Raw genomic sequence first — 17,949 nt, 5'->3', positions numbered from 1 at the left:
TTGTGAGAATAGCTTTTCTATAGATGACGCGGGTTCTTTGGTCACTGATTAATCTATAACTGAATTTATATGAAATTTTTCAGATTAAAAATTCTTGCTCGTTTTGGAGGATTTTCTCTTATCGCAATTCAAATGGCCCGAAATTACACGAAATATTAGGAAAATGATTATTATGTTTATGTATTGAATAAGAATTTCAATTAACGTAAGGAATATTTTGTTATACAGGATGTCCCATAAGTGGCACGTCACAGTGACACCGGAGGTAGGTCAGCTAAAGAGGGACCTAACCAGCCTAACATGACCCCAGTAAAAGTTGCATGGTTTTCGAGTTATTACCAAATTACGTTTTTTAGTGAATTTTCACCTTTTTTAACATTGTCAGGGTCAGAATTCTGCTGGAAAGCTCTCGAAGCTCATTTTTTTGTTGTAATGGAATCTTAAATAGTTATTTAAGATGACATGAGTATGATTCTGTCAAAAAGTTATGTGGATTTCCGTAAATTAATGGATAAATCTTGATTTCAATTGCTAACAAAACGAGAACTTCGACTTTGGACACCTGCTGTGAAAAAAAAATCCTTGAAACAAAACGAGCAAGTAACATCAAAAAATTGACAGATTTAGAAATGGTACAATACACGAATCTTATGCCCATAAAACTAGATATTTTCATCATTTTACCGATGCCCTACTTAACTAAGTTGAAACTAGGAACCCCGCTATCAGGTAATTTTGCCGCTTGCTATGACATTACATTTGATACCGGGCTTTGTTATTATTTGTTAAAGTCACAATAGGGAAAAAGATGGATTAGGGGAAGCGAAAAAGGAATATTATTGAAAAAAAAGGTAAATTAATTAAAAACAGACTTAACTTTCGATTATTTATTTAATTCTTAAATCTAACTTACAGTAAATGTTCAAACTGTTTCCCTCGGACTCTAATGCATAAATGACACCGTTTTATAAAATTACGATTCAATTTTCTTAAACTAATTTCCGATATGGTCCGGGCTGCGTCGAATACGCGTTCACGCAATTCTTCCTCGCTTCTTATTGGTTTTGCATACACTTTGTCCTTTAAACATCCCCAATAAAAAAAATCCAGTGGATTCAAATCCGGGGATCGCGGTGGCCACAGTATGGGTCCTAATCGCCCAATCCACCTGTCGGGGAATGTGTTAAATAAATAATCGAAAGTTAAGTCTGTTTTTAATTAATTTACCTTTTTTTTCAATAATATTCCTTTTTCGCTTCCCCTAATCCATCTTTTTCCCTATTGTGACTTTAACAAATAATAACAAAGCCCGGTATCAAATGTAATGTCATAGCAAGCGGCAAAATTACCTGATAGCGGGGTTCCTAGTTTCAACTTAGTTAAGTAGGGCATCGGTAAAATGATGAAAATACCTAGTTTTATGGGCATAAGATTCGTGTATTGTACCATTTCTAAATCTGTCTAAAATGCCCAATTTTTTGATGTTACTTGCTCGTTTTGTTTCAAGGATTTTTTTTGACAGCAGGTGTCCAAAGTCGAAGTTCTCGTTTTGCTAGCAATTGAAATCAAGATTTATCCATTAATTTACGGAAATCCACATAACTTTTTGACAGAATCATACTCATGTCATCTTAAATAACTATTTAAGATTCCATTACAACAAAAAAAATGAGCTTCGAGAGCTTTCCAGCAGAATTCTGACCCTGACAATGTTAAAAAAGGTGAAAATTCACTAAAAAACGTATTTTGGTAATAACTCGAAAACCATGCAACTTTTACTGGGGTCATGTTAGGCTGGTTAGGTCCCTCTTTAGCTGACCTACCTCCGGTGTCACTGTGACGTGCCACTTATGGGACACCCTGTAGGTACATGTATTAATTTTTGAGTGAATCTTTAGTTGAAGGTTATCCATATGAATTTTCAGACTTTCAGAACTATTTGGTTTTCTTTTTTTGGCGTAGGTTACTCAGCACGGAGCAATCTGTTAGGAGATAACTTATAGGTTACCTGAGGATGAAACACAGTATACTGTGTTTCATCTCGGAACCACTAATGAAATCTTCAGTGCCTTTATGGTCCCTACGTTTTACACCTTTGTAAGTGACAGTTGAGTAAATATAACAGGCCAATTGAAAGGTCCCAGTGTCCCAAAGTAAAAAACATTTTTTTGGCAAAATTCGATTTTATTATTCAACATAGTTGCCTTCGAGGGCGATACAGCGATTATAGCGATCTTCCAACTTTTCGATATCATTTTTGTAGAACGATTCGTCTTTCGCTTCGAAATAGGCTTCAGTTTCGGCGATTAAGTCTTTATTGGCGCTAAATTTCTTTCCAGAAAGCATTCTTTTGGGGTGTGAGAAGAGGAAAAAGTCGCTGGGGGCCAGATCTGGATGCAGAAGCAATTCGAAGCCCAATTCATGCAACTTTGCCATTGTTTTCATTGATTTGTGACACGGCACATTGTCTTGATGAAACAGTACCTTTTTTTTCTTCAAATGAGGCCGTTTTTTAACGATTTCATCCTTTAAACGATCCGATAACGCTAAATAATAATCGCTGTTGATGGTCTGGCCCTTTTGGAGGTAATCAATGAATATTTTACCTTGCACTTCCCAGAATACTGATGTCATAACCTTGCCAGCTGACTGTTGCGTTTTTCCTAGCTTTGGATTCGGTTCATCGTGTGCAGTCCACTCAGCTGACTGTCGATTGGTCTTCGCAGTGAAGTGATGGAGCCATGGTTCATCTATCGTCACATATCGACTCCAAAATTCAGGTTTATTGCACTCAAACAGCTTCAAAAACTACTCAGAATCATTAACACGTTGTTGCTTTTGATCGATTGTGAGCTCGCTCGGTACCCATTTTGGACACAGCTTTCTCAAGTACAAATATTTGTGAATGATATGATGTACACATTTAGATGATAACTTCACAATGTCTGCTATTTCGATCAACTTCACTATACGGCTATTCAAAATTATTTTGTGAACTTTTTTGATTTTATCGTCGGTGGCAGCCTCTTTTGGGGGCCCACTGCGTTCGCCGTCTTCGGTGCTCATTTCACCACGTTTAAACTTAGAAGACCAATGAATGATGGTTGATTTTTCTGATGAAGGCTCCGGAAACTCTTCATCACGCCAAGATTTTGCTTCAACTATATATTTTTTTTCTTCAAAAAGCAATATTTTATCAGCACACGATCAGGGACTTTTCAATTGGCCTAATATAGATTCGGAAAATACCTTCGGAAAGATAGTATATTCAGTTGTTATATTCCGTGTGCTTGCCAAATACTAGAATTTTTTCCCGACTGCACGGAATGCAGTAGAGAAAATATTCGATAATTTGGCAAACACGAAGGACTATTTCCGGGAAAAAATTCACTCAATTTCAATTCTGGAGTATAAGTAATACATAACGAAAAATTTATTAATTTTCGATGAAAAGGTTTGTCATCCTGAATTTTTCCGATGGTTCAAATCTTCGCAAAAATATTTACCTAAAGCACATGTGCAAATACTCGGATATTTTTATGTGTTAATATGATTAGTTGAAATTTTTTGAGGGTAATAGTCGGAAGTTATATACCAAATGCTTGCTAAATACTCGAAAGTCAAAAATATTCGATAATTTGGTATATGATGAAATGTTTCCCGAAAAGAATTTTACTCAATTTCAAACCGAAATATTTTCGATAGTTAAAAGGCCGAAAAATATTCACATGAAGCTCAAGTACAAATATCCGGATATTTGCATGCTGCATTGATATTCAAAAATATTGTTCGTTGCTAAGTGATTTTTAGCATGCGTTAATTTGGTTGGTTGAAATTTTTTGAGGGAAATAGTCAACGCTATTCCATAGAATATTCATGGTCCAATAGAACAGTGCAACAATCAAAATATTTGCGTAATACGATATTGACTAAATGAGTGTACTCTTTCAATGGCGAAGTGGGGATGGTTAGGTTACACTTGCAGGCTGCACTGCGGTTTGATCTTGTAATTACTGTAAAAGCTCCCACATTTCTCGAATTGTAGATGCATTGTTGTTTTTTTTTTCTACTTTGCATTGTTAGTTTATAAGCACCACTGTAACTATCAGTGATTACATATTTTGGGTTTGTCCTGTCAGGTACTCCATTTGAATAAATGAATAAATATTCATTTGAAATTATAGGTGAAACTGAAAATTTAAGGGAATATTATTATATAGACATTAAAACAGGATCTAGCCGTTAAGGTAGGTAGATCTATGGACTAAGTTTTTATATATTGTACTACTAGATACATAAATGTAGGTACATATATATGTGAACTACATGCATACAGATTTATCAAATGGTAAATTTACTGGCTTACAATTATCCTTTGTTGTTCTGTATTATCGGTTTCTACTCACACACGAAACACACGAAATTCTAATATTCATTAAAAACCGATTTAAGTTAAGTTTTTTAATAAATATTATTTGTTAAAGTGAAAATGATCGATCTTTGTATATTTTAATTTTATTAAATTTGCAAAAACCTGGGTAGGAGTTTTTTTGCCAAATAAGCCAAACCACCCCTAGAAATTAGTCTTTAGAGTCTCATGGGCAATTGTAACGTTAGAGTAGGTACAGTTTTCTTGTATAAATTTGAGATTCAGACAGTCGGAGGCAGGTAGAAGAGCAATTTTGCAACTCTACTCTCTACTAAATAATCCTCAAAAAGCTTTCCTCAACGTATTCATGGGATTAAATTTCAACTGCAATGAATATGTCAGCCAACGGGTGGATGAATTGCAAGATACTCTCAAGAGTGCCATTTTTTCCGTTAGAACGTTTTGTCTAGTTTTAATTTCCTTGATAAACTTATATTCATTCAAGGTGAATGATTTATTTCGACAACCGTTAGTTGCATAAATTATTCTCAGTGGGAAAATAAATTGTTGAAAATATTCAGTTAGCTCAAAAAACACGGACGTGCAGCGAACAATAAAGAGTTGTATTTCAGCTTCTCTTGAAAAATGACTAATTATCAATGGGGAGTGCTTTATCTTAATCATATTCTATTCGGAATCTGCATAACTTATTAGGACAGGAAACAAGCAAGAAAATTGTGTTGCTGTTAGAGGATCACAATGGGTAATGGAATTTATTAATTGGGAATTACTGAAGGTGCTTTAATGCTGGCTTTTAATTTCTGCTCTCATAACAGAATACGCATTTTTTGTAAGAAGCCGGAACTGGCCAGTTACAGATTGAATTGTGGATTGTTTTGTGAATTGAATATTCTAATGGTATTGGAATGAAGGTGTTTCTTGTTCCAGGGAAACAGCATTAACGATAACGACAATAGTTTCATTTGGTTCGACCAACTGATGAACAATTCGAGATCAATATCAATTCTATCCGTCCAGCCGACTGCTAAGACTGTATTTTTTATTTAGTCGTAAACAATAACGTTCTATACACTGATGACGAACAAATGGTAGAATTCAATTATGTCCGACGGACCCGTTCGTGAACCTGATAAATTTTGGACAGAATCCTAAAAACTTGAAATTTTTTTTGTAGGTTCAGATCTCGAATATCACGGCGCGATAATGTCAATAATCCGTCTAGGAATTCCGTTAATATGGACGTTCGTTTTTTTTTGCGATTCTGTGCTCAAATTCAATTATGTCCGTCCGTCCGTTTCCAGAACCAGAGAAAAGACTCAATATATATTTCAAATATAATAGATCGAATTTTGCATGGTCTTATAGTCCTTCTCTTATGTAATGATTATTCCAGTGTTTCGAATCTATATTAATCTTTCCTACATAATTAGTTTGGAATGACTTCCAAAACTACAAAAATAATTTATTTATTTATCACAGCTTACTAACTGAATCTTTGAAATAATTTGGATTTTCCTGAAGATTACTAGAGAATTTTTTCAAATTTTTCTTTCGAAATCGGTAGCAGATGCCAAATTTGAGTTAAATACTATGTGAAGGAAAGTTCTATAAAAAATCAAACTCAACACCCAAACGCCGAGAAAAAAAGAGTTTGGGGGCCATGTCAAAACGACTTTTTTCTTTTTTAAATGATCCAAGGATTCTGTCATTTTCGTTTGTACCTCTAATAAAGGAACATTCTGTATATATATATATATATATATATATATATATATATATATATATATATATATATTGTTATGGAATGGTATTATCAACTTATAAAATCAATGAGAATACATTACCAGACTCTATCATTCGGAAAATACAGCAAATTCATCAAATAGATAATAAATTTTAACTTGATATGATCCAATAATTTTAAAGAAAAGTAGAGTAACTTTATTCATTTATTCCATTCACTTGCACATTATAAAAGTAGCATAAATCTACTACAATAAATATACAAATTGAAGTTTTGTGAATAAGAAGTGTCAATATGTTTGATAACTTCTTCATGTCATTTTGAATTAACCTCAATTACTTAATACTTACTCCATTACCTTAAAATCTTTATGAAATCTTTCACCTTGTTCCTCATATTCATGTCTACTAAATTTTCTGGAAAACGTTTTAAATGGCTGTGTAAATAGTGTATTTTATTACTTATATTGTACCCTGAAAAATTGAAAAACTATTGAGCATCTTGTTAACAATTTCAACATAGTTTTGAGCTTTATGTTTGCCTAGAAAATTTTCTACAACTGCAACAAATGATGTCCAAGCTTCTTGTTCAACTTGATTCATTGAATTTATGAAGGCAGGATCCTTAAATGATTGTCTTATTTGTAGGCTGTCAAATATCCTTGTTTTGAGTTTGACTGTGCTCAACTGATGCATTTTTCCCCTATATATGCAAAACATGACCCATTCTTATCAAGAAGCTTCACAAATTGCCCAACATTAGATGTAACGGAGGAAGTATGATTTTTTTCTCTTACTAACTCGAGTTAGGGTATTAAAAGGGTCTGTTCAGGTACCTGTTAGGCAATGGTTCCACTATTTATAGATTTATCTGGAATTTATTCAATTACAGACTGACAATAAAACCATATTGTACCTACATTAATGAATACCTATATGTATAATAATTTTAGAACTCTCATAAATGAATATACTGAATGAAACCCACATTGGTGGATAAGTCGATGTATCTAAAGAAGTAGAGCTGAAAAAAAAACGGATTGCATGTACAGGGTGGGCAAATTTCGATGTTTTAGCACTACAACTTTTAAACCAGAGGAGATAGACAAAATCTGATACCCACTTCTCGGTCTCTTTTTCTGAGAAACTAACAAGGGTAATATTCAATTTTTGCCACCTTCTTTTGTTTTCGAGTTATAAGCGAAAATTGGAAAAATGGCGATATCGAAAAACATCTATATCTCCGCTAATACTGATGATAAAGCTCTGAAATTAAAACATTATACAGGCACTTTTTTACGTGGAATCCAGTGGCGTGCTCGTCTTTTCAGAAGGGTTTTTAATTATAAAGCTATGACCCAAAGTTATGTTTTTTCAAATGGGAATACTAGATTTCTGTGCTATTTTTTGAAAGCTTAATTTTTCCTGATTTCAAAAATATATAACATCATATGGTTCGTATCAATATAAATAATAGAAAGTGGTCAAAAACCTTTTTTTACCTAAGATTCTCATTATTTCTATGGTTTCAACTGTTGACGAGCACAGAAAAATTGAGCTTCATATAACAAGAGAAGTGTCCTTCCGTTAATCTGATTTTTTCTATGGTTTTTACTAATTCCCTTCGTAATTAAATTGTTCAATCATATATGCATTGTTTCAGGTGCTATTTGAAATGGATTGGTATAGTATATCCAAAGTCACTTGGAGGAAGATGAATATTTCAATTATACAAGGTTTGTCCAAGTTTCCAGAAATTCCTTTGGGCCCAGTGAATTTATTGCCTAACAATACTTTTAGATAAATCCCGGTATTTTGCAGATCGCGGTATCCACTTCAAAGGGACATCTATGGCCAAGAGTTTTTATGTAATAGTTCAAGTGACTTTGAATAAACTATACTTGTGCGTATTCATTCTGGAGACCCATGAATATAATCTGATGCATCCATCTCATTACAGCTCTTTCGATTGAAACAATCGATCCTGTGGATCTTTTCGTTATTTCCGAATCTATTTTTAGCTATAAAATTTATAAAATATATCTAGATTCGAATTTTGTATAAATTAGTAAAAAGCATAGAAATAATCAGATTGATGAAAGGACACTACTCTTGTTATAGGAAGCTCAATTTTTCTGTGCTCGTCAACAGTTGAAATTATAGAAATAATGAGAATCTTAGGTAAAAAAAGGTTTTTGACAATTTTCTATTATTTATATTGATACGAACCATAAGATGTTATATATTTTTGAAATCAGGAAAAATTAAGCTTTCAAAAAATAGCACAGAAATCTAGTGTTCCCATTTGAAAAATCATAACTTTGGGTCAAAGCTTCGCAATTAAAAACCCTTTTGAAAAGACGAGCACGCCACTGGATTCCACGTAAAAATGTGCCTGTATAATGTTTTAATTTCAGAGCTCTGTCATCAGTATTAGCGGAGATATAGATGTTTTTCGATATCGCCATTTTTCCAATTTTCGCTTATAACTCGAAAACAAAAGAAGGTGGCGAAAAATGAATACTACCCTTGTTAGTTTCTGAAAAAAGGAGACCGAGAAGTGGGTATCAGATTTTGTCTATCTCCTCTGGTTTAAAAGTTGTAGTGCTAAAACATCGAAATTTGCCCACCCTGTACAGATTATGCGTCCCAAATATATTTAAAATGAGCTCTAAAATCCCAGCCCACACCAAAAAATTTTTTTTAAAGTTGCCCTGTGCTATTATCATCGATACCTGTTAAGGGTACTGGTAGAGTATTATGAATTTGATTTTTTTTTCATTCCATTTAATAAATCATTAAAAAATAAATTCAATAAAAGGTATGGTGCAGAAGATTCATGTTCGCGGTCAAAACCAATATGCTACTTGCGCGTGTTATGGCATCCTTGGCTCTGGCAAAACTTCAAGATGCAATCATCTTATATTTACAACTACTAGTTCAAAATCGGCTATCTAGAATGGGATCATACCGTTGACCGCCTCTAACTAAACATCAGAAATTCAGAGTACTGAGTGAGATTATCACGAAAGCTTGTGGCGGTAACCCGAAGTAGATGATCTTTCCCTCCCAACATTTAAAAGGTGATAGATGTTCGACAGTATCCGCCAACCTGATTGTAATAAGTATAAAATTACTCGAATTACCTAAAGGTACGCAGCCAGTGGCGGATCATCGCATAGACGCAGGAACCGCGCGCCTGGGGCACCGAAGATGTCAGAAGATCAGATAAACTTATGCATTTTAATGGATTAAAAGAAATAGGCAACTGAATGTATAAAAAATGGTTACTGGTTAATTTCAAATTTTAATGTTTTTTTTGTAGACCTTTAAGTCCTTAACGAAAAAAACTAATCAGAAGACTCTGGTCAACGCTAGTTCCAAAGTTAGAGGGTTTTCAAAGTAAACATAGTGATGAAATCTTCAAATTCAATATAATCATAACTTTTGAACAGTTGATCATATTCGAATACTTTTTTCGTTACTTTGCAACTAAAAAATCCTTCATTGATCAATAAGGTTTTTTGTTTTTTAGAAAAGAATAGATAATTTTTATTACCGAAATCATTGATATAAAAACAAGTACTCTAAATCGAAAGAGGAGGAAACAAGTCAAAATTAGAACACAAAATAAATAAAACAAGGGTAAGTTACACCCGAAATACATTTCACAATTTCTGAAACATGCAGCAAATCAAGTAGAAAGGTCTCTCACAAAGAACCACACTTGCTATAAATGATTACAATAATATTTAAATTTAAGTATTGTATATGCCAATATAAAGGGTTTTTTTCTTAGAGCTATAGAACTTTAAATTGCAATGAAACAACGATCGATTATTCGATTGACATGAATTTTATTTATCCGAAAGATAATCTTGTGGCATTACATTTTAAATATGATTTCTGGCATATGACCGCCACGGCTGGCTCGGATAAATCCAATTATCGATGACTTTTTCCAACATTTGTGGCCGTATATCGGCAATAACACGGCGAATGTTGTCTTCCAAATGGTCAAGGGTTTGTGGCTTATCCGCATAGACCAACGACTTTACATAGCCCCACAGAAAGTAGTCTAGCGGTGTTAAATCACAAGATCTTGGAGGCCAATTCACAGGTCCAAAACGTGAAATTAGGCAGTCACCAAACGTGTCTTTCAATAAATCGATTGTGGCACGAGCTGTGTGACATGTTGCGCCGTATTGTTGGAACCACAGCTCCTGGACATCATGGTTGTTCAATTCAGGAATGAAAAAGTTGGTATAATCATGGCTCTATACCGATCACCATTGACTGTAACGTTCTGGCCATCATCGTTTTTGAAGAAATACGGACCAATGATTCCACCAGCCCATAAAGCGCACCAAACAGTCAGTTTTTCTGGATGTAACGGTGTTTCGACATACACTTGAGGATTAGCTTCAATCCAAATGCGGCAGTTTTGTTTGTTGACGTAGCCATTCAACCAGAAGTGCGCTTCATCGCTAATGGACTTAGTGCGCGATACGTATTCCGCACAGAACCATTATTTTCGAAATAAAATTGCACTATTTGCAAGCGTTCTTCAGGCGTGAGTCTATTCATGATGAATTGCCAAAAAAGAATAAATCACTTGACAGCTGTTAAATCGGTCGCCATCTTGAACAGTATATATACCTCGAAAAAAAACTCCCGTTACATGACAATAATTGAATAAATTGTTTTCCTGAGAATTCTAAACTCATTTATATCTTTCATGACTTTAGGCAAAAATTTATCTGTGGAAATTAATAAGTGTTTATATTTATTTTTACCAAATTTAGGCAAAAAGTCGAAGAAGCTTTTACTCACATATAAAACGCTCTGTTCTGTTATAGCATATTTATGAAAGGAAAAGAAATAATCATTTATTCTACGTGTAGCTTTTCTATTTTTGAATATTTTTTTAGGAGCAGTCGTTATTTTTAGTTATGAGCTACATGAATAGGAGGAAAACGTATCTCCTCAGCTCTTTTGCTATTAAAATGTTTCATTTTCATCATTCGTTTATTATTTGCTATTTTTATTGAAGTATAAGAGGCAAACGAATATAATGACAGCATTTTGGATGGGACTCCATCAATCTAGTCTCTCTTCTTTGAAGCGGGATTCAGCTAGTCGGTTACAAATTTTATATGGGTAACTTTGACTCCTTTTTGATTTTTTTTATTTCCTCGTCAATTGTTACGCTAAGACTTCTTCAGGTAAGTACAACTGGATACTGGATACAGTATCTCGTATAATTACAGCATCGAATATTTTAAAAAAACATAACATTCAGTTTGGATAGATGGTTATAAAAATGAAAAAGAAAAATTTCCCAACCAACCTTATAAAAATTATTCACTTTATGAAACCGAAAATTCCAAGAGAAAATAAACACCTCAGTTTTACAACCTAAAATTTTGTGAATTGGTGATTCTCAAGGATCAGTCTTAGGCCCGAAACTATACCTCAATTTCATAACACAAACGATGAGTTATTTGCGGATGATTCTATTTTCGCCCATTCATTCTCTACTCAAGCAGCTGACTATCTCCTAAAATATCCCATGGAGCTAATAAAACGAAATTATTCTAAATGAAAAATAAAGATGAATAGCAAGAAAACACAACAAATAGTATTCAGCAAAAAAATACAATCATAACACATTTAAACTACGATAACCATAAAATAATTCCATATGAAACTGTTAAAAAACTAGAAGTAGAGTTACACTCAATCCTTGTGAACAAAAGATCTGCATGGTCGCAGTTCCCGGAAGGCTTACCGAAGCAAAACGACCCCAGTTCAAATAATAATAAAATACACTCAATCCTTAGTTCTCGACAATACGTTAAAAATGAATCGGAAAGAACATACACCACTAAGATGAAAGAATGCCAAAAATTTATCGAACATAGACATTTTCAAGACATGTAATTGGGCTGAAATATTGAACTAAAGAATCTCTTCAGTTCACAGGTCTGGAAGTTAAACGTGCCCAAAAATCGGTAAAAAATTGAAAAATTTTGAAAAACGATGAAAATAGTTATGAGAAATATTCACATTTGAAAGAAAAAAATAAAATATATAGTGTTACAGCTCACACAAATCATTTTTGATGGTATTTACTTTTTACTAGGAATTCACAAATAAAAATGTTCATATTTTTTAGAGCAGCTAATATTTGTAGCAGCAGAGTGGCGCAGTGGAAGCGTGCTGGGCCCATAACCCAGAGGTCCGTGGATCGAAACCACGCTCTGCTAAAATATTTTGGTGGTTCGGGATGAATGTAGTCCACTCAGATTAGAGAATGCCAAAATTAGTCCGAACATGGGAATTTCCAACACATCTAAATGGGTTGTAAGTTTAAAGTGCTCAAAAGTCGTTAAAAATATTAATAAATTTTGAAAACGCGGAAAGAAGTCATTAAAAATATTCGAAATAAACAAAAATGAAATTTATATTGTTATAGCTGACACAAATCATTTTTGTTGGTATTTCTTCTTTACTATAAATTCACAAATGACATGTGAACGTTCATATTTCCTAAAGCAGCTAATATTTGTATCAGCAGAGTGGCGCAGTGGAAGCGTGCTGGGCCCATAACCCAGAGGTCCGTGGATCGAAACCACGCTCTGCTAAAATATTTTGGTGGTTCGGAAGGAATGTAGTCCACTCAGATTAGAGAATGCCAAAAATTTGTCCGAACATGGGAATTTTCAACACATCTAGATGAGTTGTAAGTTGAAAGTGCCCAAAAGTCGTTAAGAATACTAATAAATTTTGAAAACGCGGAAAGAAGTCATTACAAATATTCGAAATTAACAAAAATGAAATTTATAGTGTTATAGCTGACACAAATCATTTTTGTTGGTATTTCTTCTTTACTATAATTTCACAATTGACATGTGTAAGTTCATATTTTCTAAAGCAGCTAATATTTGTATCAGCAGAGTGGCGCAGTGGAAGCGTGCTGGGCCCATAACCCAGAGGTCCGTGGATCGAAACCACGCTCTGCTAAAAAATTTTGGTGATGTTCGGGAGGAATTTAGTCCACTCAGATTTGAGAATGCCAAAATTTGTCGGAACATGGGAATTTTCAACACATCTAAATGGGTTGTAAGTTGAAAGTGCTCAGAAGTCGTTAAGAATATAATAAATTTTGGAAACGCGGAAAGAAGTCATTAAAAATATTCGAAATTAACAAAAATGAAGTTTATAGTGTTATAGCTGACACGAATCATTTTTGTTGGTATTTCTTCTTTACTATAAATTCACAAATGACATGTGAACGTTCATATTTCCTAAAGCAGCTAATATTTGTATCAGCAGAGTGGCGCAGTGGAAGCGTGCTGGGCCCATAACCCAGAGGTCTGTGGAACGAAACCACGCTCTGCTAAAATATTTTGGTGGTTCGGAAGGAATGTAGTCCACTCAGATTAGAGAATGCCAAAATTTGTCCGAACATGGGAATTATCAATACATCTAAATGGGTTGTAAGTTAAAAGTGCTCAAAAGTCGTTAAGAATATTGATAAATTTTGAAAACGCGGAAAGAAGTCATTAAAAATATTCGAAATAAACAAAAATGAAATTTATATTGTTATAGCTGACACAAATCATTTTTGATGGTATTTACTTTTTACTAGGAATTCACAAATAAAAATGTTCATATTTTTTAGAGCAGCTAATATTTGTAGCAGCAGAGTGGCGCAGTGGAAGCGTGCTGGGCCCATAACCCAGAGGTCCGTGGATCGAAACCACGCTCTGCTAAAATATTTTGGTGGTTCGGAAGGAATGTAGTCCACTCAGATTAGAGAATGCCAAAATTTGTCCGAACATGGGAATTATCAACACATCTAAATGGGTTGTAAGTTAAAAGTGCTCAAAAGTCGTTAAGAATATTGATAAATTTTGAAAACGCGGAAAGAAGTCATTAAAAATATTCGAAATTAACAAAAATGAAATTTATAGTGTTATAGCTGACACGAATCATTTTTGTTGGTATTTCTTCTTTACTATAATTTCACAAATGACATGTGTAAGTTCATATTTTCTAAAGCAGCTAATATTTGTATAAGCAGAGTGGCGCAGTGGAAGCGTGCTGGGCCCATAACCCAGAGGTCCGTGGATCGAAACCACGCTCTGCTAAAAAATTTTGGTGATGTTCGGGAGGAATTTAGTCCACTCAGATTTGAGAATGCCAAAATTTGTCGGAACATGGGAATTTTCAACACATCTAAATGGGTTGTAAGTTGAAAGTGCTCAGAAGTCGTTAAGAATATAATAAATTTTGGAAACGCGGAAAGAAGTCATTAAAAATATTCGAAATTAACAAAAATGAAGTTTATAGTGTTATAGCTGACACGAATCATTTTTGTTGGTATTTCTTCTTTACTATAATTTCACAATTGACATGTGTAAGTTCATATTTCCTAAAGCAGCTAATATTTGTATCAGCAGAGTGGCGCAGTGGAAGCGTGCTGGGCCCATAACCCAGAGGTCTGTGGATAGAAACCACGCTCTGCTAAAATATTTTGGTGGTTCGGAAGGAATTGAGTCCACTCAGATTAGAGAATGCCAAAATTTGTCCGAACATGGGAATTATCAACACATCTAAATGGGTTGTAAGTTAAAAGTGCTCAAAAGTCGTTAAGAATATTGATAAATTTTGAAAACGCGGAAAGAAGTCATTAAAAATATTCGAAATTAACAAAAATGAAATTTATAGTGTTATAGCTGACACGAATCATTTTTGTTGGTATTTCTTCTTTACTATAATTTCACAATTGACATGTGTAAGTTCATATTTCCTAAAGCAGCTAATATTTGTATCAGCAGAGTGGCGCAGTGGAAGCGTGCTGGGCCCATAACCCAGAGGTCTGTGGATAGAAACCACGCTCTGCTAAAATATTTTGGTGGTTCGGAAGGAATTGAGTCCACTCAGATTTGAGAATGCCAAAATTTGTCGGAACATGGGAATTTTCAACACATCTAAATGGGTTGTAAGTTGAAAGTGCTCAGAAGTCGTTAAGAATATAATAAATTTTGGAAACGCGGAAAGAAGTCATTAAAAATATTCGAAATTAACAAAAATGAAGTTTATAGTGTTATAGCTGACACAAATCATTTTTGTTGTTATTTCTTCTTCACTAGATTTTCACAAATGACAAATGTACGATCATATTGTCTAAAGCAGCTAATATTTGTATCAGCAGAGTGGCGCAGTGGAAGCGTGCTGGGCCCATAACCCAGAGGTCCGTGGATCGAAACCACGCTCTGCTAAAAAATTTTGGTGATGTTCGGGAGGAATTTTGTCCACTCAGATTAGAGAATGCCAAAATTTGTCCGAACATGGGAATTATCAACACATCTAAATGGGTTGTAAGTTAAAAGTGCTCAAAAGTCGTTAAGAATATTGATAAATTTTGAAAACGCGGAAAGAAGTCATTAAAAATATTCGAAATTAACAAAAATGAAATTTATAGTGTTATAGCTGACACGAATCATTTTTGTTGGTATTTCTTCTTTACTATAATTTCACAAATGACATGTGTAAGTTCATATTTTCTAAAGCAGCTAATATTTGTATAAGCAGAGTGGCGCAGTGGAAGCGTGCTGGGCCCATAACCCAGAGGTCCGTGGATCGAAACCACGCTCTGCTAAAAAATTTTGGTGATGTTCGGGAGGAATTTAGTCCACTCAGATTTGAGAATGCCAAAATTTTTCGGAACATGGGAATTTTCAACACATCTAAATGGGTTGTAAGTTGAAAGTGCTCAGAAGTCGTTAAGAATATAATAAATTTTGGAAACGCGGAAAGAAGTCATTAAAAATATTCGAAATTAACAAAAATGAAGTTTATAGTGTTATAGCTGACACGAATCATTTTTGTTGGTATTTCTTCTTTACTATAATTTCACAATTGACATGTGTAAGTTCATATTTCCTAAAGCAGCTAATATTTGTATCAGCAGAGTGGCGCAGTGGAAGCGTGCTGGGCCCATAACCCAGAGGTCTGTGGATAGAAACCACGCTCTGCTAAAATATTTTGGTGGTTCGGAAGGAATTGAGTCCACTCAGATTTAAGAATGCCAAAATTTGTCGGAACATGGGAATTTTCAACACATCTAAATGGGTTGTAAGTTGAAAGTGCTCAGAAGTCGTTAAGAATATAATAAATTTTGGAAACGCGGAAAGAAGTCATTAAAAATATTCGAAATTAACAAAAATGAAGTTTATAGTGTTATAGCTGACACAAATCATTTTTGTTGTTATTTCTTCTTCACTAGATTTTCACAAATGACAAATGTACGATCATATTGTCTAAAGCAGCTAATATTTGTATCAGCAGAGTGGCGCAGTGGAAGCGTGCTGGGCCCATAACCCAGAGGTCCGTGGATCGAAACCACGCTCTGCTAAAAAATTTTGGTGATGTTCGGGAGGAATTTTGTCCACTCAGATTAGAGAATGCCAAAATTTGTCCGAACATGGGAATTATCAACACATCTAAATGGGTTGTAAGTTAAAAGTGCTCAAAAGTCGTTAAGAATATTGATAAATTTTGAAAACGCGGAAAGAAGTCATTAAAAATATTCGAAATTAACAAAAATGAAGTTTATAGTGTTATAGCTGACACGAATCATTTTTGTTGGTATTTCTTCTTTACTATAATTTCACAATTGACATGTGTAAGTTCATATTTTCTAAAGCAGCTAATATTTGTATAAGCAGAGTGGCGCAGTGGAAGCGTGCTGGGCCCATAACCCAGAGGTCCGTGGATCGAAACCACGCTCTGATAAAAAATTTTGGTGATGTTCGGGAGGAATTTAGTCCACTCAGATTTGAGAATGCCAAAATTTGTCGGATCATAGGAATTTTCAACACATCTAAATGGGTTGTAAGTTGAAAGTGCTCAGAAGTCGTTAAGAATATAATAAATTCTGGAAACGCGGAAAGAAGTCATTAAAAATATTCGAAATTAACAAAAATGAAGTTTATAGTGTTATAGCTGACACGAATCATTTTTGTTGGTATTTCTTCTTTACTATAATTTCACAATTGACATGTGTAAGTTCATATTTCCTAAAGCAGCTAATATTTGTATCAGCAGAGTGGCGCAGTGGAAGCGTGCTGGGCCCATAACCCAGAGGTCCGTGGATCGAAACCACGCTCTGCTAAAAAGTTTTGGTGATGTTCGGGAGGAATTTAGTCCACTCAGATTAGAGAATGCCAAAATTTGTCCGAACATGGGAATTATCAAGACATCTAAATGGGTTGTAAGTTGAAAGTGCTCAAAAGTCGTTAAGGATATTAATAAATTTTGAAAACGCGGAAAGAAGTCATTGAAAATATTCGAAATTAACAAAAATGAAATTTAAAGTGTTATAGCTGACACAAATCATTTTTGTTGGTATTTCTTCTTTACTATAATATCACAAATGACAATTGTACGATAATATATTCTAAAGCAGCTAATATTTGTATCAGCAGAGTGGCGCAGTGGAAGCGTGCTGGGCCCATAACCCAGAGGTCCGTGGATCGAAACCACGCTCTGCTAAAAAATTTTGGTGATGTTCGGGAGGAATTTAGTCCACTCAGATTAGAGAATGCCAAAATTTGTCCGAACATGGGAATTATCAACACATCTAAATGGGTTGTAAGTTGAAAGTGCTCAAAAGTCGTTAAAAATATTAATAAATTTTGAAAATGCGGAAAGAAGTCATTAGAAATATTCGAAATTAACAAAAATGAAATTTATGGTGTTATAGCTGATATTAATCATTTTTGTTGTTATTTCTTCTTCACTAG

At 34.2% G+C, this 17,949-nt stretch overlaps 10 non-coding genes across 10 annotated transcripts; all 10 read left to right on the top strand.

Moving 5' to 3' along the window:
• Positions 1-12,330: 12,330 nt before the first annotated feature.
• On the top strand, positions 12,331-12,402 carry Trnam-cau. The gene has a single exon. It is a non-coding gene; the product is annotated as a tRNA-Met (tRNA).
• Positions 12,403-12,708: 306 nt separating this feature from the next.
• Positions 12,709-12,780, top strand: Trnam-cau. The gene has a single exon. It is a non-coding gene; the product is annotated as a tRNA-Met (tRNA).
• Positions 12,781-13,087: 307 nt separating this feature from the next.
• On the top strand, positions 13,088-13,159 carry Trnam-cau. Its single transcript has one exon. It is a non-coding gene; the product is annotated as a tRNA-Met (tRNA).
• A 680-nt stretch (positions 13,160-13,839) lies between these two features.
• Trnam-cau lies at positions 13,840-13,911 on the top strand. Its single transcript has one exon. It is a non-coding gene; the product is annotated as a tRNA-Met (tRNA).
• A 306-nt stretch (positions 13,912-14,217) lies between these two features.
• On the top strand, positions 14,218-14,289 carry Trnam-cau. The gene has a single exon. It is a non-coding gene; the product is annotated as a tRNA-Met (tRNA).
• A 1,062-nt stretch (positions 14,290-15,351) lies between these two features.
• Trnam-cau lies at positions 15,352-15,423 on the top strand. The gene has a single exon. It is a non-coding gene; the product is annotated as a tRNA-Met (tRNA).
• Positions 15,424-15,731: 308 nt separating this feature from the next.
• Trnam-cau lies at positions 15,732-15,803 on the top strand. Its single transcript has one exon. It is a non-coding gene; the product is annotated as a tRNA-Met (tRNA).
• Positions 15,804-16,487: 684 nt separating this feature from the next.
• Positions 16,488-16,559, top strand: Trnam-cau. Its single transcript has one exon. It is a non-coding gene; the product is annotated as a tRNA-Met (tRNA).
• Positions 16,560-17,246: 687 nt separating this feature from the next.
• On the top strand, positions 17,247-17,318 carry Trnam-cau. The gene has a single exon. It is a non-coding gene; the product is annotated as a tRNA-Met (tRNA).
• Positions 17,319-17,626: 308 nt separating this feature from the next.
• Trnam-cau lies at positions 17,627-17,698 on the top strand. The gene has a single exon. It is a non-coding gene; the product is annotated as a tRNA-Met (tRNA).
• The last annotated feature ends 251 nt before the right edge of the window (positions 17,699-17,949 follow it).

Source organism: Harmonia axyridis, chromosome 5 (assembly GCF_914767665.1).
Source record: "Harmonia axyridis chromosome 5, icHarAxyr1.1, whole genome shotgun sequence".
Classification (NCBI taxonomy): Eukaryota; Metazoa; Arthropoda; class Insecta; order Coleoptera; family Coccinellidae; genus Harmonia; species Harmonia axyridis.
Note: the sequence above shows the minus strand (reverse complement) of the source record. Positions and strands in the feature narration are given on the sequence as shown.